General features: G+C 42.0%; 1 long non-coding RNA gene across 3 annotated transcripts in view; it reads right to left on the reverse strand.

Annotated features, from left to right (window-relative positions):
- LOC131280542 (uncharacterized) overlaps positions 1-25,817 on the reverse strand; it is an 88,163-nt gene that overhangs the window by 13,748 nt on the left and 48,598 nt on the right. Inside the window, exon 4 of one of the 3 annotated variants that reach the window (XR_011650193.1) lies at positions 23,508-23,754. The exons of the other annotated variants lie outside the window; for them this stretch is intronic. This is a non-coding gene — a long non-coding RNA (uncharacterized lncRNA). Of the gene's footprint in view, positions 1-23,507; positions 23,755-25,817 lie in introns of those variants that run through there. 3 annotated transcript variants of the gene reach the window in all.

The raw sequence follows: 25,817 nt of genomic DNA on the forward strand, positions 1-25,817 counted from the left end.
CAAAATTAACCTGATGGTATGAGCTCTCAGGAAGGAATTTCACAGCCAACTTGCCTCTCAAAAGACAGCTATGCCTCCTTCAAAATGAGGCTTCTCTTTAGGAACATCAGGATCCTCACTAGACTTCAATCAACCCCAAAGATGCTTTCAAAAATGTCATGTCTTTACAAATTTTCATTGAATATTCTTCTGCACTCTGCAACTTTGGTTTGCATCTATATATGCTAGCTACCAACTTTCAAGTCCCAAGGTGAAAGACTGGACATTATCTTTACATGTGCATGTTTGCAGTATCAATTACCTTGAAAGGTGTTTTCAATTACATGTCTTCAAATGCATTTTATTTCTGAATTTGGGCTTATGGATATTTATGAGTATTTTGTTCTTATGATTATTAAATTTTAGTTTTTTATTGTATTTAAGTACTGTGATTTCATTGATTTTTATCATTCATGTGAGGCATTTGATTGATTTAAATTTCTTAATTTTTTATTGCCTTTTTAAAAAAGATAAGTAGATCGCACAAAATACGTCAAAAAACATGAGGTTCCCGTTTACCCCAATCTTCAATCACCAACCCACATGTCCCATATCAACATCCGCTTTCATCAGTGAAGCACATTCACTGCATTTGGTGAATACATCCTGGAGCACTGATATACCACATCGACTGTGGATTACATTGTAGTGCACACTCTCCCCCAGTCCATTCAGGGGGTTAAGGAAGGATATATGATGTCCTCCATAGGACTCTGCAATATCATTCTGGACAACTCCAAGTCCCAAAAAGGCCCACTATCATACCTCTTTTTCCCTCTCAGAGCCCTCAGCATCTTCCGTGGCCAACAACTCCACATCAATGATACAATTTCTTCCATTGCTAGAGTCACAATAGTTCTATAGTAGAATGCCAGCAACTCCACTCCAATGCACATTATATTCTTTCATCTTCTGGAGCCTGGGACGGAAATGTACACTCTACCTCTAAATAGAGAAGGGGCGTACATCCCACATGGTTGATGGATGGAATTCTCCTGCATGCAGTTGTAGAAACTCTCGGTTAGCTGATGTGGTGGATGAACATTTCATCTTCCTGTTAGCTGACATGGGTACCAGAATAAGACCGGGGTAAATCCAATGAACTGGAGAGTAGGTGTTACCACTCTACTGAGGATCAGGGTCCAGCTAGTACATGGAGAGTCCAGAGATTCAAGTCTTCTGAATATATATAAACCCGAATGTAAACCATAAGTTCACTAAAAGTGACAGAAGAGGCATGCATAGAAAGGTGCCATCTCAGTCCAACTCAATCACACTCAGGAGCACAAATTCCAAAGTAGGTCCCACTGCCAAGGCATTGAACTCCAGGGCCACCTGCAATGACTGTGGGTCTCAGGAGTCCTCAGGAATACCACCACCTGGGGTTGTATCTACTTTGGCTGTCTCAGGAATCCTGCAGACATAGGATGAGCACGACCCCTCTGAAAACCTCATAACTCATTTTGAAGTCTCTTAGCCTTATAAACTCACCTGTCTTTACCATTTCTCCCTTGTATTCAAGGATTATTTTCTGCTTACATCAATAGGTGGTGACTGGTAGGAATACCTTGGCGCCAGGGGGGATCATCCTCGGGAGTCAGGTCCCATGCTGGGGGGAAGGTAATGCATTTACATGCTGCTCATTGAGGGAACGGATGTGGTGGTTGAACATTTCACCTCCCTGTTAGCTGACATGGGTAATAGGGTAAGACCAGGGTAAGTCCAATGAACAGGAGAGTAGGTGTTGCCACTCTACTGAGACTAAGGTTCCAGCTGGCACATGGACAGTCCAGAGATTCAAGTCTCCTGAGTATACACAAACCTGAATGCAAACCGTAAGTACACTAAAAGTGACAGAAGAGGCAGACATAGAAAGGTCACATCTCAATCCAACTCCACCACACTCAGGAGCACAAATTGCATAGTAGGTCCCAGTGGCATGGCACTCAACTCCAGGGCCCCCTGCAATGACTGTGGGTCTCAGTAGGCCTCAGGAGTACCACTATCTGGGCTTGTATCTACTTTGGCTGTCTCAGGAATCCTGCAGACATGGGCATGAGACCCTCTGATGACCACATAACTCATTTTGAAGCCTCTTAGCCTTATAAACTCATTTGTCTTTACCATTTCCACCTTGTATTCACGGTTTTTTTCTGGTTGCATCAACAGCTGGTGATTGGTAGTAATACCTAGGCACCAAGGAGGCTCAACCCCGGGAGTCATGTCCCATGCTGGGGGGGAGGTTATGTATTTACATACTGAGCCTAGCTTAGAGAGTTTCCACATTTGAGCCACATAGAAGCTCTTAGGAGGTAACTCTTAGGCACCCGGCAGCTCTACACCTAGTTCAAATTTCAAGCACACACGCTCAAAACCAAACACATCAGTATCAAGGGCCTATCACTGGACCATCCTTCACCACTGCTCTTTACCCCTGCCCTTGGGGGATTGTTGCTGTTCCATTGGGGAATGTGACAGAGTTCCGTTGACAAGGAACTCAGCACTCCCTCAGTTTTCATGTGTAACTCAACCTACTATGACAATATCCAACAAATATCCAAACATTTTTATATACCCTATACATATGCCCTGGAAAACTCCCTCCGAACCATGTGTCCACCATCAATGACACTCCACACGGGTGCTCCTCCCTTGTCATAGCTGAACCCCTCTGTGATCCAAAACTTCTTCAAAAAAGAAGACTGACATATTGCCAAATTCAATTAGTAGGAAAATAAAATAGTACTGATAGGTTTTAAGATTAAATATAGAATAACACTACTTTAGAAAAAGTAAAAATAAAAAATAAATTGGGGTATTAAAAATGAAAAATATTAAAGTTGTTTTTTACTTTTTGCCTTTCATCACAGTAATACGTGTTGAAATGTATGTAGTGGCAAGGCAACCACGTCCACTCCTCAGTGTCCACATCCTCTTTAATTTTTAATTTTGTTCTCAAAGAAGTTTTATATCAAAGTAAAATCACATATACAATACAGGGCACTCCTATATACCCAATATCAAACCCTTCTCCCCCTTCCCCAGCAATGACTTTTTATATGTGGATGCTATATTTGCCACAGCTGATGTACAGATATTGAAACATACCTACTAACCATGGTTTCATTATGGTTTACATTATAGCTTATATTTTACTGCACACAGTTTAAAATCTTTAGCTTCATTATTTTTTACATTATGATTTACATTTTAGACTACACACTTTCACAAATTTTTGGTAAAATTTAACATGCCCTTTGTCGATCATTGCATGACCTTGTGGACCACTTCCCCTACCCCAGTTACCCCTCTTCCGTCTATTCACCTCTTCTCTCCACCTCTCCTCAGGACCCCCAGGGACAACCAAGCTTCACTGCTTGAAGAACCAGATTCCACATTCTTGCAACAATGCTGAAGGACTGAGACACTAGACTGTCCTCCCCAATTGGGAGACACCAATGCTCTCAAGAGACACCCTACCCTCTGTTTGAGAATATCAGGCCTCCCCAGGACGGCAGTACAGCACCTTCCTGCTCATTGCATTGGTCTCCACGCAATGATATAACACTCTAGGACGAGATGAGCACCCACACACTCCCTAGCAGCCTCTCCCACGTGCACCCTGTGCCAGGTGCCACCACCAGACTCCTTAAACAAATAACACTTCCTTATTCTATTTTCTAAAGATTTTTCTCAACATTATACTTTCAACCATACACCTGACAATCTCCCATGTTCACCCTCTCCCCCAAAAAACTCCCCCAACTTCACAGACCATCTGTCCTATCCTCCCAAACCTAGTTGACCTCTAGCATTCAAAGCCCCACCCAATAGTATGTCTATGTCCCCGTCTTATCCCTTCTGTGCACAACTACTTACTTCCATTCTATCATAGATTTCACCCATGTAGATGTCCATTGACAACTGTCCTAGCTCCCACAATTTCCTATAAGCCTAACCTCCCATCTCTTAACTCTCTGAGACAGCTTGATTTGCTTAATTCATATCAGAGAAGTCATGTAGTACTTATCATTCAATGCCTGGCTTGGTCCTCTCAAAATAAGGTACACAAGATTCACCTATCTTATCTCACGTATTAGTTCTCTGTTCCTTCTTACAGCTGAGTAGTATTCCATTGTATGGATATATCACATTTTGCATATACCACATTTTATGAATTGTGCACATCACATGGTCCAAGGACTCATCAGTAACTTTTACACATACTATATGTCAACACTTTATTTTACAAATAACCTCTAGCAAGAAAGAAATGCTTTCATTTTGTGTACTGATCTTAGATTTTTATGAACATAAAAATTCTGCAAGCCGCATTTTACTGTGATTCTCTTACTAAGCACCTTGAAAATATATGCAGTATTAATAACCGTGTGGATTGAAACCATGAAAATGTTGCTCTCCTACCAATGGGGTAACATTCTAAGATTTCAGAAATGCACATGCAGGCTTCCCTGAAACCTGGGGACATTCTGCTGCTCAGTGAGGGAACTGTCAGTTGTGGAAGTCACTGAATCATGTTCACAGCAGCATCTATACCACCTGCTTGTAGCATCTCTCTTTTTTCTTTTTTCTTTTTCCTTTCTTTTTTAGTTAGGCCAGGAAAAAGAATTTATTAAGAAATGGGGGAAAGGACAGAGCTTGCAGAGAAATGGAGAGATGGATGGAAATAATCACAAAAATTTGGTGTGAGCTTTTATAGGCAGAGTAAATGAGTACTGGCTTGTGTGACACTTTTAAAATTATTAAGTATTCCTCCCATTAGCAATGCTAATAAGAGGGGCCGAAGCTGTTATTGGCTACCCTACCAATGGTGGGAGCCAATGTTGAGTCTGATCCGGATATCCAGCACCTCTCCTCAACCCAGGAAAGAGTCTCAACTGGAACCTCAAGGTCAAGGACTCAGTGGGGATTCATGGCCACGGTGTCTACTGGCCATGTTGTGGCTCATCTTCTCATTTCCCTATGCTAAACAGCCTCAACTCCCCCCTCAGAGAGTTCATGCCATTATTCTTAAGGGCTGCTGAGGGGCAAAGGTCATTCTTCTGCAGTTAATTCCTGCTGGTTAGGGTGGTAGTCCCTGCCTGACAGGGAATGAACCTACTTGGCAATTCTGTGTTTCAGGGAAGATGGGTCCAGCACCCTGGCGGGTACTGGATGAAATCCCCACATGACTAGTAGAGCATTGATTATGAAAGAAATAACCTTAATTAGACTTTTGAAGGTAAATGGTCCGACTAAAAGAATAAAGAAGATGGTGGTAAACAGACCCAAAAAGGGGGCCAGTCACGATGTCCTGGAACCCAAGCATGTTGAAAGGCCAGGGGCCTTCAGAGGCCACTTCCTCCAAAGTTGATGGAAACAGCAATCTTCCTTGACTTCTTTATGCTCCTGGTCAACCCTAGGGGCAGACTGTGGTGAACCTGATGAGTGTGGGTATAAATGGCCAACCGAGGTTCCCACAGTAGTGGTTATGCTTACGACAGCAGGAGAGGTGTGAAGATAGGCACTGCCTTAGACATAACCTAACAAAGATAGTATACGCAACAACAAGATGAGCTTATTGCAAACAAAATAAAGGTGGTACTTAAGAGAGCCATTTCTTTCTCTTTTAGCCACATTCATTAACTCCTTATGAAATGAATGAACTTATCAAGATTTTTGACACATTCGATACCATTCTGCATATGATGTAGAAGAGAAATTACATTCATCAGGTGTATAGGTACAGTACTTAATTCCAATCAGTGCACTAATCAATGCATAAGTTTCTCTTTCAGCTGCAGTGAATACATCTCAGATCCAGTTTTGCAATACCATACATGGTCCCTCTCCACAGGAGCAGGTCATAACGCCAATTGTGGTAATTTTTGCTCTACTTGTTATGTCCTTCACACAGCCAGCATGCTGCAGCACACTTGATCCTAGAGACAGACTAGGAAGGTAAGGCTCCAGGGTTTCATCTGCCTTGTGCATAGAGGCCTTCAGCACTAAGAAACTGAACCAATCTGAAGGCAGTGTTCATTGTACAACTGGCCATATCAAGCCCTCGCCAGCTGCTCCAGGAGTCTGAAACTGCAACGTCCTCTCCATCCACCTCAGGAACGTAACCAGAGATGCGGTAGATCATTTTGAAGAGATCAGTGACCACCTCAGCCAAGAACTCAAATGGAGAGGCAACATGCAGGGAACTTCAGCCAGGGTGGGATGCACAAGAGAGTGTAAATGAGATAGACTTCAGTATTGTTAATCTTTATAACTTTATAAATATTTCCAAGGCAATATATAACATACTAAGTATGACGTGATTATGTAAATTAATGGATATTATACTTGAGCACTACAGTAGAAAGTACTTTCTTCATTATTTTGTGAAAACTACTGGTCCCAATACAATCAAGATTACCTTTCTTTACCACTACTTTCAGTTGTAGATTTCTTTATTTCTCCCATGTGGTAGGTGGACGTCCTATCCTCTGGGCCAAATCCGCTTCCCTTTACTTCTTTAATATGCAGATTGAGGTGGCCTCTCACAGGATTTCTTGCAATGAAGCTACTTTTTGTTATTAATATCAATTTACATTCTTAATAATGGCTTCCTGGAACTAGCCATTTATATGCTTCAGTTTAGAAGATGCTTTTACGAACTCATAATGAAGCATAACCACATAGACTGGATAGTTTTCATTGAAATAATTTTATTAAATTACAATTAGGGAATGTTTTGCTAAGAAAAAGGCAAAAAGTCTAAATGCTATATAAAACAGCTTTATTCAATTAAATGAGTTTCAGGTGATATCAAATGATAATAACTGGGAAATCACAATAGAAAATAATTAGTTAGAGGTATAGCAAAGAAACAAAGTATGTATAAACACTCACCAAACTGGGGGAAAATAACATCTGATCCTTTACAAGGCCAGGAAGTCCCTTTAGTGGACAATCAGAGTCCCAGTTGGAAAAACAGTCCCAGGCAGAGCAGCGCCACCTTGGTGAGACTTGAATCAGAAGCCAAAATGTGCCCCAATTTATACGAGACCAAATCTATGATTTCAGGGTGATCATGCAACTTGTGAATTGTCAGCTCCCCCTAGAACAACAATGCCCATCTCCAGGGCAATGGCCAGTTCCCCTGAGGAGGGACACTGTGCCCCAAAGAGCTCTGTTCTACACATGGAACTCTGAGCAGGAACATGAAGATATTCAGCTTTTAGTTTTACAAAGGATACAAACGGGAGGTGTAAGTGCCACCTCTGATAACTTGTTCCTGTTAAACATTTGTTTTTTTGCTTACTAGGTAAAGGGGTTGTCTGCATAACAGTATTACAACATTCTAAAGGACAGTGCACAAGTTAATCATTCACAAGTGTAGGCTAAAACAGAAGACACTATTGATTTGAAAGCTTATGAATTCACAATTACTAATAATTTTCCTATAGTACATCAGGGGAGCAGATATGGGTCAAGCAACTGGGCTCCCGCCTACCATATAGGAGGTCCCACACTTGATTTCCAGGGCCTCCTGATGAAGACCAGCTGGCCTGCATATCACAGAGCTCTGTCAGCCTGTGCCAGGGAGAGCTGATGGCCTGAATGGGGGACAGCGGATGGCCCGCGCCACAGAGACCTGGCAACCCATGCTGTGGGCAGCTGGCGCAGCAAGATGATGCAACAAAGTGAGATGCGGAGGAGAGACGGTGAGAGATGCAGCAGGCAGGGGAGATGAGACAGCTCATGTGATTGAGCGTGTCTTTCCCACACCCGAGGTCCAGGGATCAGTACCCAGTGCCTCTTGAAGAAAAAAGAAGACATGAGAAGAATGTATGAGTGCAAAAACAACAGAGTGGGGGGAATAAATAAATCAAACAAATCTTGTAAAAATATTATAATTAGTAACCACTGAAGTTTACTTTGTTCATTGAAGGGAGGGCAGATCTATATTTCCTTCTTTTAACTTAATTTCATTAAACATGAACTTACAACTTTCATTCTCTTAAAGATTCAATAAATATTAATTAATTTAGTTGGTATTATATAAACACAAGGAGAGCATACCAAAGTTAAAGAAAATTGAAGCCATTATACTGGATTCCAAGAATGTTCTTTTATTTCATTTACAAGGGGCTTATAACATTTTCTTAATAAAATTGTAAAACTGTGAATCATTTTAAGAACATACTGAATGCGAGGTTCGGGAATATATTATAATCCATTTAACTTGTTTTAATTATAATTTAGAAAAGATCTTTCCATAGAAGCTTTCAAGGATATTCCCCTTACTTCATGAAATTTGTTACGAGGATTAATAACCACCCTTATTTTAATGTGTTAAAAGGTTTAAATTGGAAAACTACAGGTCAAACTGGTTCTTCATTCCCCAGCCTAGAAAACATTTTTTTTTTTTAAAGATTTATTTATTTATTTAATTCTCCCCCCCCCCCCCCCGTTGTCTGTTCTTGGTGTCTATTTGCTGCGTCTTGTTTCTTTGTCCACTTCTGTTGTCGTCAGTGGCACGGGAAGTGTGGGCGGCCCCATTCCTGGGCAGGCTGCACTTTCTTTTCACGCTGGGTGGCTCTCCTCACGGGCGCACTCCTTGCGCATGGGGCTCCCCCACGCGGGGGACACCCTTGCGTGGCACGGCACTCCTTGCGCGCATCAGCACTGCGCATGGCCAGCTCCACACGGGTCAAGGAGGCCCGGGGTTTGAACCGCGGACCTCCCATATGGTAGACGGACGCCCTAACCACTGGGCCAAAGTCCGTTTTCCTAGAAAACAGTTTTAATCTGCCATAGGAAGCCCCTCCTCATAACTTTTAGAAAGAAAGAGAAAGCCCTGGCAGTTGGGTACATTAAAGGGCTCAGGAAAATCTTTCCCCTTCCCAATTCCCATATGCCCCTCTCTCTCCCCTTCCCACACTTGCCCACATTAATAACATCCCTCATTTGCGCGGTACATTTGTTACAATTGATGAACACTTATAGGAAAACTGCCACTAATTGTGGATTATACTTTATATTATATTTTAAATTCTCTTCCAGACAAATCTGTAAGCTATGAGAAGACATATAATGGCCTGTTTTGTGAAAGGGAATGTCCTGAAAATGCCCACATATAATACCTATTTTCGCTTCTCCTTCCTCTCAGAACTTTTGGTGGCCACTGCTAACACATAAATGATAAAAGTTATTCCATCATTAGAATCACAATAAGTTTATGGTAGAATAGCAATAAGCCTATGCTGGTGGAGCATTCATTCACCAAGCATGAGGATTCTGGGATGGTGATGCCAACTCTGACTCTAATTAAGATGGCTTAGTTCCCATGGGGCAGATGGATGAGACTATCTTCTTGTAGTTGTACACTCTCCCTGTTCCTTGGAATAGTTGTTGTCCATTATCATCTCCTTGTCAGTTGTCCTTGGTCCTAAGACCTGGAAAGTAGGTGTTGCAACTCTGTTGAGATTTAGGGCTCAAATGGGAAATGGAAAGCCCAGAAGTTTAAGTCTCTTGGAAATAAACCTATCAACTCTAGTCCCAACTGTGGGTTCAAATAAAAGTGGCAAAACAGCTTTGTGTAGGGAAATCACAACTGAGTTCCATCTCTGTCACACTGGGGAGCATGAATTCCAAAGGAGAAAAGAGGGCCCACTGGCAAGGAGCCAAACTCCTGAGATGACTGCCCTCCCTGCAGGGTGTGGATGTCTCCAGAGGCCTCAGGAGACCTGCTAATTGAGGGAATATTTACTGTGGGAGTGAATGAGATCCTGTTGAGACGTGCATATTCATAACCTCTAAAATGACCTCCAGGCTAACTTTACTTTTTACTTCAAAAAATTTTTTATGTTTTTTATGTTTCTGTCTTTATTTGATTTTTTAATGCTACAATAAAAATATATAAGGTCCCCATATATACCCCAACCCCCTACTCCCCCCATAACAACAACCTACTCCATCATGAGACATTCATTGCATTTGGTGAATGCATCTCTGAGCACCGCTGCACCTCATGGTCAATGGTCCACACCACAGCCCACACTCTCCCAGAGTCCAACCAGTGGGCCATGGAAGGACATACAATCTACGATAAGTGTCCCTGCAGCACCACCCAGGACAACTCCAAACCCCAAAAATGCCCGCACATCACATCTCTTCCTCCCACTCCCTACCCCCAGCAGCCACCATGGTTACTTTCTCCACACCATGCCACATTTTCTTCGATTATTAATCACAATAGTTCATGAACAGAATATCAGTAAGTCCGCTCTAACCATACTTTATTCCTCCATACTGTGGACCATAGAATGGTTGTGTCCACTCCACATCTATATCAAGAGGTGGCTTAGATTCCACATAGATGCTGGATGCAATTCTCCTGCTTTCAGTTGTAGGCACTCTCGGCTCCCTGGTGTGGTGGTTGACTTCTTCACCTCCATGTTAGCTGAGTGGCGTAAGTCCAATAAACCAGAGTGTAGGAGTTCCAAGTCTGATGAGGCTCAGAGCCTGGCTATCACATGGTCATTCCAGAGATTCAGGTCCCCTGGGTATATATTAAACCCCGCCACCAACTACAGTTCTGGTAAAAGTAACAGGAGAGACTTGTGGACAAAGGTCACATCTGAGTCCAGCTCCATCACACAGAAACACGATCTCCAAAGTAGAGCCAACTGACATGGCATTGAACTCCATCTGCCATGACCATAGAACCCGTGGGTCTCTGCAGCCCTCAGAAAAAGCAATACCTGAGGTTGTATCTACTTTATCTGTCTCTAGGGCTCTGCTCAGGTGTGCATAAGGGCAATCTGTCTGATAACCTCCAGGCTCTTTTTGGAGACTCATAGACATATAAACTCATTTGCCCTTTCCATTTCCCCCTTTTGTTCAGTTCAAAAAAAAAAAAAGCCTTTTTAACTCCTGGTATTACATGTAGACTGAGATATTCTGTTGGTCCTTGTTGACCCTTTTATTCAAGGTCATTTTCTAGTTACATCATCAGCTGGTACTTGGTAGTAATCCCTCGGCAGCAGGGAGGCTCATCCCTGGGGGTCATGTCCCATGCTGAGGGGGAGGCAATACATTTACATGCTGAGTTTGGCTTTGAGACTGGCCACATTTGAGCAACACGGAGGCTCTCAGGAGGGAACTCTTAGGCACCCTGCAGCTCTAGGCCTTGTTCTTAATTTAGGTGCACAGGCTCACAAGCATAGTCATTAGTATCAAGGGCTCATTGTTGGACTGTCCTTTTTTGGTCTTTGCCGTTTCACTTGGGGGATTGTTGCTATTCCTTTAGGGACTGTGACAGAGCTCCCCTGGCGAGGAACTCACCACTCCCTCAGTTGCTGTTTTTAATTGTAATCACTATGAAAAGATCCAAACAGTTTTATGTACCCTGGATATATGCCCTGGGGAACTCCCTGCCAACCATGTATCTCCTGTCAATAACATGCCACACCAGTATTCCTCTCCTGCCATTGTTGAACCTCTCTGTGATCCAAAACTTCTTCAAAAATGAAGCCCAATATATTTCCAGGTTCTATTAATAGTAAAATGGAATATAGTGAAGAGTTTAAAGGTTAGATATAGAATACATATTAATTTGGAAAAATTACAGTAAAAATAAATTGGAGTATCAAAAAATTTAAACAAGCAAAAGCTTTGTTTTTGGTGTTTTCCCTTCCATCACTGCAGTAAGTGCTCCCCTGTATGCAAATTGGCAAGGGAACTTCTTCTGCCTTTTCCTCAGAGTCTATGTCCTTCTTTTTTTCTTTCACCCTAATTATTGAGCTTATCTTCACAAAAGTTTTAGATCACAGTAATTCATATATACAATATACAGTACTCCCACACACCAACTTAAAAACCTTTTTCCTTCCACAGCAATAATCTTTTTACATATTCATCCTATATTTATTTAAACTGATGTACAGATATTGAGACAACAGCTTTCAAACAAGGTAACGTTTGGGTTTACATTGTGGTTTATGTTTTAGACTATACAATTTTCTAAATTTTTAGTTATCTTATGTTTTACATTATGATTTACATTTTACCTGATCAGCCACTATATATTTTTGGTGTAATTTCACATGTCTTATATCCATCCTTACGTACTCCTGTGGAACACATCTACTGCCCACACAGTTACATTGATTCCATCTATTCAATACCTCTCTCCCGCTCCCCTTAGGGCCCACAGTGAAGGTCAATCTTCATTGTTCCAAGGGCCATGTTCAGAGATATTTGCAACAGTGTTGAGGGCTTGACATGCACAACTGCCCTTAATACATTGGGAGCCACCATTTCTCTCGAGAGATACAATTCCCTCTATTTGAGAACATCAGTCCTCCCCAGGATGTGGGTATACCTTCACTCTCATTATATGGGTCTCTATCCAATGATATAACCCCCTATGGCAAAATGAGCACTCACATTCCCTAGGAGCCTGTCCTATGTCGGATTATCCTGTTTAAGCATCCTAAACAGGTTTCACAGCATTATACTCTCAGCCACATACCTGACAATCTCCTATGTTCTTATGTCCCCAACCCTCCCCTCAATTTCTTAGGCAATATTACCAATCCTCCCATCCCTAGCCCCCTTCAAGCCTGCACAGCCCCATGCAAAGGTAAACCTTTCTCCCCATTTTATCCCTTCCTTGTACCTCCAGCTTATCATAGATTTCACCCATGTAAGTGTCAGCTTACATCTTTCCTCTACCAACCCCTCTTCCCCCCATTTCCTTTCAGCTTATCATCCAGTCTTTACCTCTCTGAGGCAGCTTGGTTTACTTCTTTCATATCATTGAGGTCAGGTAGTATTTGTCCTTCAATGCCTGGGTTGCTTCACTCAACATGAGGTTCTCGAGATTCATCCATATTATCACGTGTTTTTGTAGTGTATTCGTTGTTAAAGATGAGTCCATTGTATGTATATACCACATTTTATTTATCCATTCATCTGTTGATGGGCATTTGGGTTGATTCCAACTTCTGGCAATAGTGAACAATGCTGCTATGAACATTGGTATGTATATATTGGTTTGTGTCCTTGTTTTCAGTCCTACTGGGTATATACCCAGCAGTGGAATTGATGGGTCATATGGCAAGTCTATATCTAGTTTTTTGAGAAACCGCCAAACTGTTCTCCAGAATGGCTGGATCCTTGTGCATTCCCGGGAGCAGTGGATGAGTGTTCCCATTCCTCCATATCCTCTCCAGCACTTGTAGTCTTCTGTTTTTTTCATAGCTGCCAATCTTATGGGAAAATGGTATCTCATTGTAGTTAGATTTTCATTTCTGTAATACCTAGAGATTTGGAGCATTTTTTCATGTGCTTTTTATCCATTTGTATATATTTTTGAAGAAATGTCTCTTTAATCTTTTTCCCATTTTTAAAATGGGTTCTTTGTCTTTCTATTTTCAAGATATAGGAGTTCTTTAAATATGCAGGTTATAAGTCTCCTAATCAGATATATGGTTACCAAAAATTTTCTCCTATTCTGTAGGCCCTCTTTTCACTTTCTTTTTTTTTTTTAATTGATTTTGTAAAAATATTACATTAAAGAAATATGAGGTCCCATTCGACCCCACCACCCCCACCGCACCCCTCCCCCCCCAGCAACACTCACTCCCATCATCATGACACTTCCATTGCATTGGTAAGTACATCTCTGGGTATCTCTGCACCTCATGGTCATTGGTCCACATCATGGCCCACACTCTCCCCCATTCCATCCAGTGAGCCCTGGGAGGATTAACAATGTCCAGTGACTGCCCCTGAAGCACCATCCAGGGCAACTCCAAGTCCCAAAGGCGCCTCCACATCTCATCTCTTCCGGCCATTCCCCATACCCATCAGCCACCATGTCCACTTTTCCCACTCCAATGCCACCTTTTCTCTGAGGTCCTTGGATTGGTTGTGTCCGTTGCACCTCTATGTCAAGAGGAGGCTCAGATTTCACATGGTTACTGGATGCAATCCTCCTGCTTTCAGTTGTAGGCACTCTAGGCTCCATGGTGTGGTGGTTGTCCTTCTTCACTTTCTTGACAAACTCCTTTGAGGGGCAGAAGGCTTCAATTTTGAGGAAGTCCCGTTTATCTATTTGTTCTTTTGCTGCTCGTGCTTTCGTTGTGAAGTTCATGAAGCCATTTCCTATTACAAGGTCCAGGAGATGCTTCCCAAAACTGCTTTCCAAAGTCTTTATGGTCTTGGGTCTCATATCTAGGTCTTTGATCCATCTTGAATTGATTTTTGTATAAGGTGTGAGTTGGTAATCCTTTTTCATTCTTTTGCATATGGATATCCAGTTCTCCAGGCACCATTTGTTGAATAGGCCATTCTCTCCAGCTTGAGAGGGTTTGGTAACTTTATCGAATATTATATGACTATATATATGAGGATCTATATTAGAACTCTCAATTCAGTTCCATTGATCTGTGTGTTTCTCCTTGTGCCAATACCATGCTGTTTTCACTACTGTAGCTTTGTAGTATGTTTTGAAGTCAGGTAATGTGATTCTTCCAATTTCGTTTTTCTTTTTCAATATGTCATTGGCAATTCAGGCCCTCTTTCCTTTCCAAATAAATTTCATAGCTAGTTTTTCTAGTTCCTTAAAGAATGCTGTGTTCATTTTTATTGGGATTGCCTTGAATGTGTAGATCAGTTTTCATAGGATAGACATCATAATAATATTTAGTCTTCCTATCCATGAACAGGGAATATTATTCCATTTATTTAGGTCTTCTTTGAATTCCCTGAACAGTCTTGTGTAGTTCTCTGTGTATAAGTTTTTTACATCTTTAGTTAAATTTATTCCTAGGTGTTTGATTTTTTAATTGACTATTGTCAATGGTATTTGTTTCTTGATTTCCTCCTAAGCATGTTCGTTATTGGTGTACAGAAATGCTATGGATGTTTTTGCATTGATCTCATAACCTGGGACTTTACTAAACTCATTTATGAGTTCTAGAAGCTTTGTTGTAGACCTCTCAGGGTTTTCTATGTATAGGATCATGTCATCCACAAATAATGAAATTTTGACTTTTTCCTTTCCAATTTTAATGCTTTTTATATCTGGTTCTTGACTCAGTGCTCAAGCAAGTACTTCTAAAACAATGTAAATAGAAGAGATGATAGTGGGCATCCTTGTCTTGTTCCTATCTTAAAAGGACAGATTTTAGGATTTCACCATTGTAAACGAGTTGGCTGTGGGTTTTTCATATATATTCTTTATCATTTCCAGAAAATTTCCTTGCAGTGTTTTCATCAAGAAAGTGTACTGTATTTTGTCAAATGCTTTTTCTGCATCTATAGATATAATCATGTGATTTTTTCCTTCAATCTGTTTTTATGGTATATTACATTGATTGATTTTCTTATGTTGAACCATCCTTGCATACCTGGAATAAATCCTACTTGGTCACGGTGTATAATTCATTTAATTTGTTCTTGAATACGGTTAGCAAGTATTTTGTTGAGAATTTTTGCGTCTAGGTTCATTAGAGAAATTGATCTGTAATTTTCCTTTCTTGTAGTGTCTTTGTTTAGCTTAGGTACTAGGGTAATGTTGGCATTATAGAATGAGTTAGGTAATGTTCCTTCTGTTTCAATTTTTTGGAAGAGTTACAGCAAGACTGGGTTAGTTCTTTCTGGAATGTTTTGTAGAATTCACCTGTAAAGCCATATGTCCCTGGACCCTTCTTAGTTGGGAGATTTTTAATGACTGATTCTATCTCTTTACTTGTGATTGGTTTGTTGAGATCGTCAATTTCTTCTTTCATCAATACAGGCTGCTTATTTCTTTCTAGGAATTTGTCCATTTCCTTTGAATTGTCATTTTTGTAGAAATATAGTTTTTCCAAGTATCCTCTTATGATAGTCATAATTTCTGTGGGGTCAGTGGTTATATCTCGTTTCTCATTTCTTATTTTGTGTATTTGCATCTTCTCTCTTTTTTTCTTTGTTGGTCTAAGGGTTTGTCAATTTTATTGATCGCAAAGAACCAGCTCTTGGTTTTATTTATCTTTTCAAATGTATTTTATTTTCTATTTCATTTAGTTCTTCTCTTATCTTTTTTTCTTTCTTTCTTTCTTCTTCCTGTGGGGTTACTTTGTTGTTTTTTTTAACTAATTCCTCTAAATGTACCGTTGGTTCTTCAATTTTTGTTTTTTTTTTTTAATGTATGAATTTATGGCTATAAATTTCCCTCTCAGTACTGTTTTTGCTGCGTCCCATAAGTTTTGGTATGTTCTGTTATCATTTTCATTAGTTTCAAGGTACTTAGTAAGTTCTTATGAGATTTCCTCTTTGACCCACTGTTTTTCTAAGAGTGTGCTGTTTAATTTCCATATCTTGGTGTGAAATCTGGGCCTCTGGCCCTTGCAGATTTCCAGCTTCGCTCCACTGTGGTCAGAGACATTATTTTGTATGATTTCAATCTTTCTGAATTTATTGAGCCTTTCTTTGTGGGCTAGCGTATGGTCTATCTTGGAGAATGATCCACATGCACTTGAGAAAAATGTATATACTGCTGTATTTGGGTGTAATGATCTGTATATGTCTAATAGGTTCAGCTCCTCTAATATACTGTCCAAATTCTTTCTTTCTTTATTGATTCTCTTTTGAGATATTCTGTCCTAAGGTGATAGTGGTGTATTAAAGTCTCCCATTATGATTTGAGAGGCATCTATTCTTTCACTTAGTTTTACCAGTGTTGGCCTCACATATTTGGAGGCACCCTTGTTAGAAGCATAAATATTTATGATTGTTCGTTCTTCTTGACAGATTGTTCCTTTCACTAATATGTAGTATCCATCTTTGTCTCTCAAAATGTTTCACCTTTCAAGCCTATTTTGTCTGATATTAAGGTGGCAACTCCTGCCTTTTTTTGGTTATTGTTTGCATGTAAGATTGTTTTCCAGCCATTTACTTTAAAACTCCTTGAATTCCTGGGTCTAAGATGTGTTTCTTGTAGACAGCACATACGTGGGTCATATTTCCTTATCCAATCTTCCAGTCTGAATCTTTTGACAGGTGTGTTTAATCCACTGACATTCAGTGTCAGTACTTGCAAGGAACTATATTTATGTTAGCCATATTTTGTTTGGACTTGTGTTTGTCATATTTTGTTGCTTTATTTCCGTCTCTTTTTGTCTTTTTTGTTGCTCTTACACCCTCCTCCAACTCTGCCTCTCCTGTTTTTTTCTCTCTTCCTGCACAACTCCCTTTAGTATTTCTTGAAGGACAGAGTTCTTATTGCCATACTCTTTTAATTTCTGTTTATCTGTGAATATTTTGAACTCTCCATCATTTTTGAATGCTAGCTTAGTTGGGTAGAGAATTCTTGGTTGGAAATTTATTGTAGTACCTTGACTATATCATACCACTGCCTTCTTGCCTCCATGGTTTAAGAGGAGAAATCAGCACTTCATCTTATGGAGCCTCCCTTGTATGTGATGGTTCTCTTTTCTCTTGCTGCTTTTAGAATTTTCTCTTTCTCATGAGCATTGGATAATTTGACAAGTATATGTCTTGGTGGGCCTGTTGGGATTTATGGTGTTTGGGGTGCCTTGTGCTTCCTGGACATGTACCATCCATCTCTCTCAGTAGATTTGGGAAGTTTTCAGCCATTATTTCCTCCAACACCCTTTCCAGGCACACTTTGAACTCTTATCCACATAAACTCATTTGCATTTACCCTTTCCGCCTTTTCTTCAATGACTTTTTCAAGTTGAACTACTAGGTGCCTGGTAGCAGCCCCTTCTTGCCAGGGAGCCTCATCCCTGGGAGTCATGTCCCATGCCAGGGGCAACATAGTGCATTTCTATGCTGACATGGCTTAGAGGACACACTTGAGCAACAAGGAGGTTCTCAGGTGATATCCCTTAGGCAGCCTATAATACTAGGATAAGTTTCAATTTCAAAAGTAAAGATTGCTAAGTATAGTCATCAATATCAAGGGTCCATCAATGGTCCATCCTCCTTCAATAGTCACTGTCCCTGTACTTGGGGGATTCTTGCTATCCATTAGGGAATGTGGCAGAGCTCCCCAGGATGGGAATTCTATATTCTATTGTTTATTGTGTCAATCTCCACACACCGTGACAACACCCCATGAATATTTCACCTCATGCAAATGCCTTATACGTATGCCCCAGGTGAACTTCTTCCCATGCATCCCCCAACACTGACACCCCACACCAATGATCCCCCCCTTCCACAGCTGTAACCTGTCTGGGATCCAGAATTTCTTCAAAACAAAGTCAACAAAATAACCAAATACATTTAATAAGAAAATGAAGTAATCAAACTATTAAAACTAAGAAAGTTAAAAAATTTTTTACATTTTGAAATAAAAAATTAAATTTAAAAAATTCCATTATGTCTTTCATCACTATAAGATTTACTGTCCTGTAAGCAAAGTGACATTTTTTCCATTGCTTTCCCCAGTGTATTATTTTTTCTTCTTAAAGAAGTTTTAGGTTATAGTAAAGTCATGTAGAGAATACAGCGCATTCCCATATATCCAACATCCTCTTCCTTTTCCTGTTTCCCCTATTAATTACATTTTACATGTAGATGGTGAATTTCTTACAGATGAGGTACAAATATTGAAGCATTCCTGCTAACAGTGGTCAATGATTCACATTATGCTTACAAGTTGGACCACGCACTTTTTAAAATTTTGATGAATTCTTACACATCCTGACCCATCATTGTAAGATAAAGTAAAAATATTCCAATGCCCCATGTTCCATCTATTGTATTCTTCCTCCCGCTTTCCTCAGGAGTCACGGGAACCACCAAGCTTCACTCCTTGAAGAACAAGATTCATAATTACTTATGGTAACATTGAAGGCTTGACATACTGGCCTGTCCTCACCTATTAGGCTCTGTCTTCTCTCTCTAAAGACTCCCACCCTTCTATTTAAGAACATAGCAGCACTCCCTAGGATGGGAGTCCATCACCTTCCCATTCATTGTGGGTCTCCACACACTGAAACAGCCCACGATGACAGGATGAGCACTCACACACTCCCCACAAGCCTGCCAAGGTGCACCCGCTCCTGCATCGCTCCCTCATCAAACACCCTAAACCAGTACAACTCCACTGCTGCAAAGGCCAAAAGAACATACCTAATGTTCTAGTTTCTACTGCAAAACCCCAGCGATCATCTACTCCCTCCCCCAATACTCCCCCCAGTTCCATGGACAGTGCAACCCCCCACCCTACCGCCCTCACAGACGACCACCACCCATCCCAATACCATCACTACATCACTGTCATGTCCATCCAGTGCACAACTACACCCGTCTACTTACCACAGATTTTGCCGACATGGACATTGGCTCACAGCCCTTTATGCCATTTCTGAGAGACACTTAAATTAGACACCCTTGTCTGATTCATTCAAAATTGGGAAAGGATTAAAATAAAGTGGATGTTTATTGACAAAACAGCTGTGTTTCATGGACAGGACACTGACCTTGGATTTTCCACTCCCAGGTGTGAATCCAGCTCTAAGTTATTAATTTGTGAGATGAGGGACAAAACGGGGTCCCTGTTATGGGACGAGCGGGGTCCCTGTTGCGGGACGAGTGGGGTCCCGTTGTGGGACGAGTGGGGTCCCTGTTGCGGGACGAGTGGGGTCCTGTTGTGGGACGAGCGGGGTCCCTGTTAAGGGACGAGTGGGGTCCCGTTGTGGGACTGAGGGGTCCCTGGCATGGGGAAGAAAGCTTCGTACGGCCACTGAGGCTTCTCTCGGGGGCTCCGAAGGCGTGGAGGGTGCACGACCCAGGAAGGAGTCGCGGAGACAGGCTGATGGCACAAGTCTGGTCCATTGCGGAAGGGGATGCAGATTTATAGGATTGGGGAGTGGTGTGGCGGGTTCTGACTGGCTAGGGCAAATGCTGTTTCCATATAAGGCAATGTTCTGGCATTGGGCTAGTGGTTGGCCAGTAGAGTATGTGCTAACTCTTGATAGGCTGACACTGTTACTAAGCTGATAGGTGGTTGTAAGCTGTTGCTGGGCAAACAGCGTACTAAGAGATTAGGTTTAAGGGAGGGGGAGGGGAAGTGAGAGCTGGGCTAGGCAGGAGATAGGAAGGGGGAGGGCGGTGCCGGCTAGCCGTTAGCAGCAAAGGCCTAGTCAGGCGTGGTCACCTTGTCTGGGCCCAGTGGGCAGAGGCGGTGTCACCTCTTGCCGCACTGTTTGCCACTGAGGCAAGCCGGGTGCCCCTCCTCCCACATCTCCCCCTTTGTTTTTAATATACCGGGGCTCTCAATGTTGGGGGGGGGGAGGAGCAGAGGTGAAGGCAAGGGTGGAGGTGCTCAGGCACGCGCTCCTGAGAGTTTTATTGGTGCCTCTTGATCATAGCGGGTCGGTATAATCCCCCGACATGGAAGGAGAAAGCCATCCAGCGATTCTCCCAGACCGCCGTGGATCGTATGAGGTCGCCAAGGTTCAGGAGCAGCAATGCAGAGTGAAAAGATAGGGGTGAGAAGAGAGGAGGGGGGGTGCCAGGTTATGGAGTGAGGCGGCGGAGGTTCTCGGGGCCCTTACCCTCGGAGCGGTGCAGTGGTGGGGTTGCTTTGGCCCCACGTTGTGCTGTGGTGGGGTTGCTTTGGCCCCATGTTGGGCGCCAGTGTGCGGGGGAATCTCTTCCTGACGGGGGCAGCTGGAGGGGTCAGGAGAGCCGCACTTCAGCGGGGTTCGAGGTCACGGCAGACAACCTCGGGGGCTCTCAGGTGTGGAGGACGCACGGCGGGGGGAAGGAAGGAGCCGCGGAGACCAGGTCTGTGCGCAAGTCCGATTTATTGAAGAAGTACAGTGGGTTATATAGGAGGTGAGGAGGGTGGGGGGGGTGAACGGGTCGGTAGGGGATTGGCGGAAGCATGGGCGGACTTGTGGTTGGCTGCTGTAAGCAGTTACTAGGGACGGGGGCAGATATCAGGTTAGCTCTGGACGGTTGGCGAAGGAAGTGGGTAGCAATCAGAGGCGGGAGTCTGCTATCTGAGCTACTAGGGCAACTGTCTGAGGAGATAGGCCAACAGTGAGATGTCAGGCAAGACATTGAACTTTTTAAAAAAAAAGACTTACTTATTTATTAATTCCTACCCCCCCCTTTTGACGTGTTTTTGGCTATGTGTTCTCTGTTTCTATTTGCTGCGCAATTTTTCTATATTTGCATGTCTCCCTTTGTTGTGTCATCTTGCTGTGTCAGCTCTCCGCGATGTGCAGGGAAACCTCCCTTACCAAGGAGGCCCAGGACATGAACCCAGGGTCCCCCATATGGCAGGTGGGAGCCCAACTGATTGAGCCACAGCTCCTTCCCTGCAATGCACTTTTTTTAAAAAACTGATTTATTGAAATACATCACCCACACACAAACACACATGAACAGTAAGTGTATTGTAATAGTTGTGAAAGAAAGGAATAAACATATATAATATCAGACAGGACTTCCATGACTCACCTACCACCAATAACATATTCTTGTCAAACCTTTTAAACTAATGATTCAAGAGCATAGTCAAAATATTACTATTAACCAAAGTGTTTTCCCCCAAGCCTCCCTATTATTATCTTCATGTCATATATATATATGAACATACATAAACAATCTGAGGAACATGGAGGCTCTCAGAGGTAACTCTTAGGCACCCTGCAGTTCTATGCCCAGTTGAAGCTTCATGCACACAGGCTCATTATCATAGTCCTCAGTATCAAGGGCCCATCATTGGGCCATCCTTCCTCACTAGTGTTTGCCCACTTAGGTCCTACAGTTATGACAGATGGCTCTGGAGTTCACTGCCTTGCCAGTGGGCCCTACTCTGGAACTTGTGATGGAGTTGGACTCAGATGTGATCTCTCTAGATATCCCTCTTCTGTCACTTTTACTGAACCTGAGGTTGGTGCTGGGATAGGTGTATGCTCAGGAGACTTCAATTTCTGGGCTGTCCATGTGCCAGCTGGGCCCAGAACCTAAGTAGAATTGCAATACCTACTCTCTGGTTCGTTGGACTTACCCAGGTTAATTAACAGGGAGGTGAGGATGGTCAAACACCACACCAGGGAATTGAGAAAGTCTTCAACTGCAAGCAGGAGAATCCCATCCATTGGTCACGGGGGATCTAAGCCCCATCTCGATTTATAGGTGGAATGGACATCGCCATCCCAGGGTCCTCAGGATGGAGGAATAAAATATGAATTAGGATGGACTTACTGGTATTCTACTATAAAATTATTGTGACTCTAGCAATGGAAGAAACTATGTCATTGATGTGGAGACGGTGGACATGGGAGTTGCTGAAGGCAGGAAGAGGGAAAAAGACGTGTGATGGGGGGACATTTTCAGGACTTGGATGTGTCTTGAATGAAACTGCATGAACAGATGCGGGACATTATATATCCTGTCATAACCCAATGAATGGATGGAGAGACAGTGTAAACTACAATGTAAACGATAATCCATGCTGTGTAGCAGCGCTTGAACATGTATTCATCAAATGCAATGAATATGCCACACTGATGAAAGACGTTGTTGATATGGGAGGAGTTGGGGGGTAGGTAGTGGGGTATATGGGAACCTCTTCTATTCTTTAATGTAACATTTTGTGTAATCTCTGAATCTTTAAAAAAAAGACACTGACTTAAAAATAACACCCAGAACACAAAAGAAAGAAAAGCAACACAATTAAAAATGGGCAAAGGACATGAATAGTTAAGTCTCCGGAGGACATAACAATTACCAATGATGACATGAAAAGCTATTCAAAGACATTATTCATTAGGGAAATTCAAATGAAAACAACTTATATACTACAATAGCCAAAATAAAACCATGAAAGGAAAAGAATACGTGCTAGAATGTGAATAAATAAGAGCGCTGATACATTGCTTGTTAACCAAGAGCTTCCATACCCTCTAGCCCCTTCCTTGTTCTAGTCAAGTCAAGTTCCCTGAGCAAGGTGACAGTATCTTTGTCTCCCAGGTCCCTTGGAGAACATGTTAGAGGAGCTTCTGACTGACAGGGTAGATCAAGGGCCATATCTAAGGCCAAGATAAAGTCACCTGTTTTTCTCTAAAATAGATATGTTCCTTTCTTGCATTCATTCTTGTTCAATTGAGTACAGACAAGAAAACACGACCATGTACACTACAGATGCCAGCTGCCATTCTGGGGGAGGAGACATATCGAAGAGGGGATTCCTAATAAAGGACACCTGATAAAACAAGCAGCCTCAGCTTATAAGCTGTATGGTAGGGAGCCTTTTCCTATGAAGCAATTTTTCCTCTTTGAATTAAGGCACTCGTAATTGCCACCAAATGGACAGGAACAGCTCATGTAGGTACCCTACAAAATTTTCTTCGGTCTTTGAATTTAGTGCTATTTCTAAAATCACCAAGATTTGGTTTTCTAAATTCACCAAGATCTGAGCAAACACTGTACGGCATGACTCTCACAGAGTTTTATTTTCTCTAATTGCAGGGGGCTTCAAGAGCAAGCTAAGAGAGTACATATTATGGAATCACTCAGCTTTGAGGGGAAAAAAGTAGATGATTTCAAAACCACAGTATTTGAGTTGCCTGGAATTGAATCCAATCCACCAAAATGGTTGCTTTTCATCAAGGAGAAATTCCTAGAGAACATATGGCAAATGCATGGTCAGCATATGTGGATCCATGTGGTTGAAAAGATCTGGAAGATGTAAAAACAACAATGGCAATTTTGGAAATTTACGAGATATTTTACAGAACACACAGAAGGCACCACGGGACACTGTTGTTGAATTTTTAAAAAGTAGAAACATAACATTCGTACATAAACATACATCAACAATAAATTTATAATAGGGGAAGGGGACTTGGCCCAACAGATAGGGCATCCACCTACCACATGGGGGCTCTGCAGTTCAAACCCAGGGCCTCCTTGACCCGTGTGGACCTGGCCCATGTGCAGTGCTGATGCGTGCAAGGAGTGCCCTGCCACGCAGGGGTGTCCCCTGCGAAGGGGAGCCTCATGCGCGAGGAGTGCGCCCTGTAAGGAGAGCCACTGAGCGCGAAAGAAAGTGCAGACTGCACAAGAATGTTGCAGTACACACGAACGCAACAAAAAGAAATGCAGATTCCCGCTGCTGCTCACAAGGATAGAAGCAGTCACAGAAGAACACACAGTGAATAGACACAGAGAGCCGACAACTGGGGTGGGGAGGGTAGAGAAATAAAAAGAAAAATGTGTAATAGTTCTGAACTTAGGAAACAAACATACATAACATCAAATAAACATATATATCATCTCACCCTACCACCAATAACTAGCATTGTTTTTAAACCTTTTTGACTAATGATTAAAGAGCATTGTCAAAATATTACTAATAAACAAAGTATTTTTCCCCTAACCATCCAATGATTATCATCTTTATATCATTTATATATGAACATACATAAACAATTAAGTATATAGATAAAGTTGTGAACCTACAAACCAAACACGCATAACATCCTACAGGGGTCCCATACATCGACCCTCCACCTTAAGACGTTTCTTACAAACTATGAAAGAACACTGTCAAAAATCTTACTACTAATCATAGTTCTTCTCTTGCATTTGGTCTGTTTTTCCTCCAACCCACCCTATCATTTTTTAAATATGTATATATATTTTTAATAACAAAAGTTATACTTATAAAACAATCACATACATGCGCAAAACTCCCAAACAACACTCCTCCATCAACACACCACAATGTGCTGTGTCATCTGCTACAGGTAAAATAATATCATCTGATTATTGCCATGTCCGTAGTGTACATTTGCCTCACATTTTCCATACTGCCTCAGTATCAACATAGTACATCTTTTGCATAGATTCAAGAATAATATACTATTGCCACAGTCCAGAGGTCACTGCAGCTGTATTTTTCCCATGCTTCTCCACATTCCCAAAACCCTGCAGTACTGACTTACATTTGTTCGAGCTCACAAAGGACACTCGTGCATCTGTACCATCAACCACAATTCCACATAATTGGACTACCATTTTCAGTCACATCCCATTTTATAAACTAGCTGTTACTCACTATGTGTTACCATCAACTCTATACATTTCCACAATATTACAGTAAAGCTAATTAAAACATCTACATACATTAAACATCAGTACTCCACTCAGTCCTTCTCTTATCTCATTTAAGAATCCACCACCTTCCACCAGGTCTTGAAGATATTTTCCCATTTTGGGGAAGTGGTGCTTTCAATTCCAGCCTCGGGACAGCTCCTCAGGCGGGCTGTGCCACCAGAGGAGGATGGGCCCCGGTCTCCTGGGCGTGGAGCCTCTACTTACGAGTCTTCTCTGCAGATGGGCATCTCCTGCTTCCACTCCTTCAAGGATGATGCAGGATGCTCTTCTGGCCTCCTGGAGCCTTCCAACACGTGCTTCATCTAGCTCCAGAGAGCTCTGGGTGTTTGCTAACTGCCCTGTAGCAGCAGCTGCCATTAGGAGCTTCTTCTTACACCGCCAACTTGCTGTATAGTTCTCATTGAATTTTAATTCCATTTCTATACTAATTATCACAAGTTAGTTTACGTTGCCATTAACTACAAAAACAAGCACTCTAATTCACATTTCCTTCCTCCTACTGTCTTTGCTATTCTTCTTATAGTAAGAAAGATGGCCAGACCAGCAGCTCACACTGAACTTGTTAATCCACAAACTCCAAACACTCTACCCATCTGTCCAAAGCCAGAATATTCCAAGTAATA

The sequence above is a fragment of the Dasypus novemcinctus genome, chromosome 12, assembly GCF_030445035.2.
Source record: "Dasypus novemcinctus isolate mDasNov1 chromosome 12, mDasNov1.1.hap2, whole genome shotgun sequence".
In the NCBI taxonomy this organism is placed as follows: Eukaryota; Metazoa; Chordata; class Mammalia; order Cingulata; family Dasypodidae; genus Dasypus; species Dasypus novemcinctus.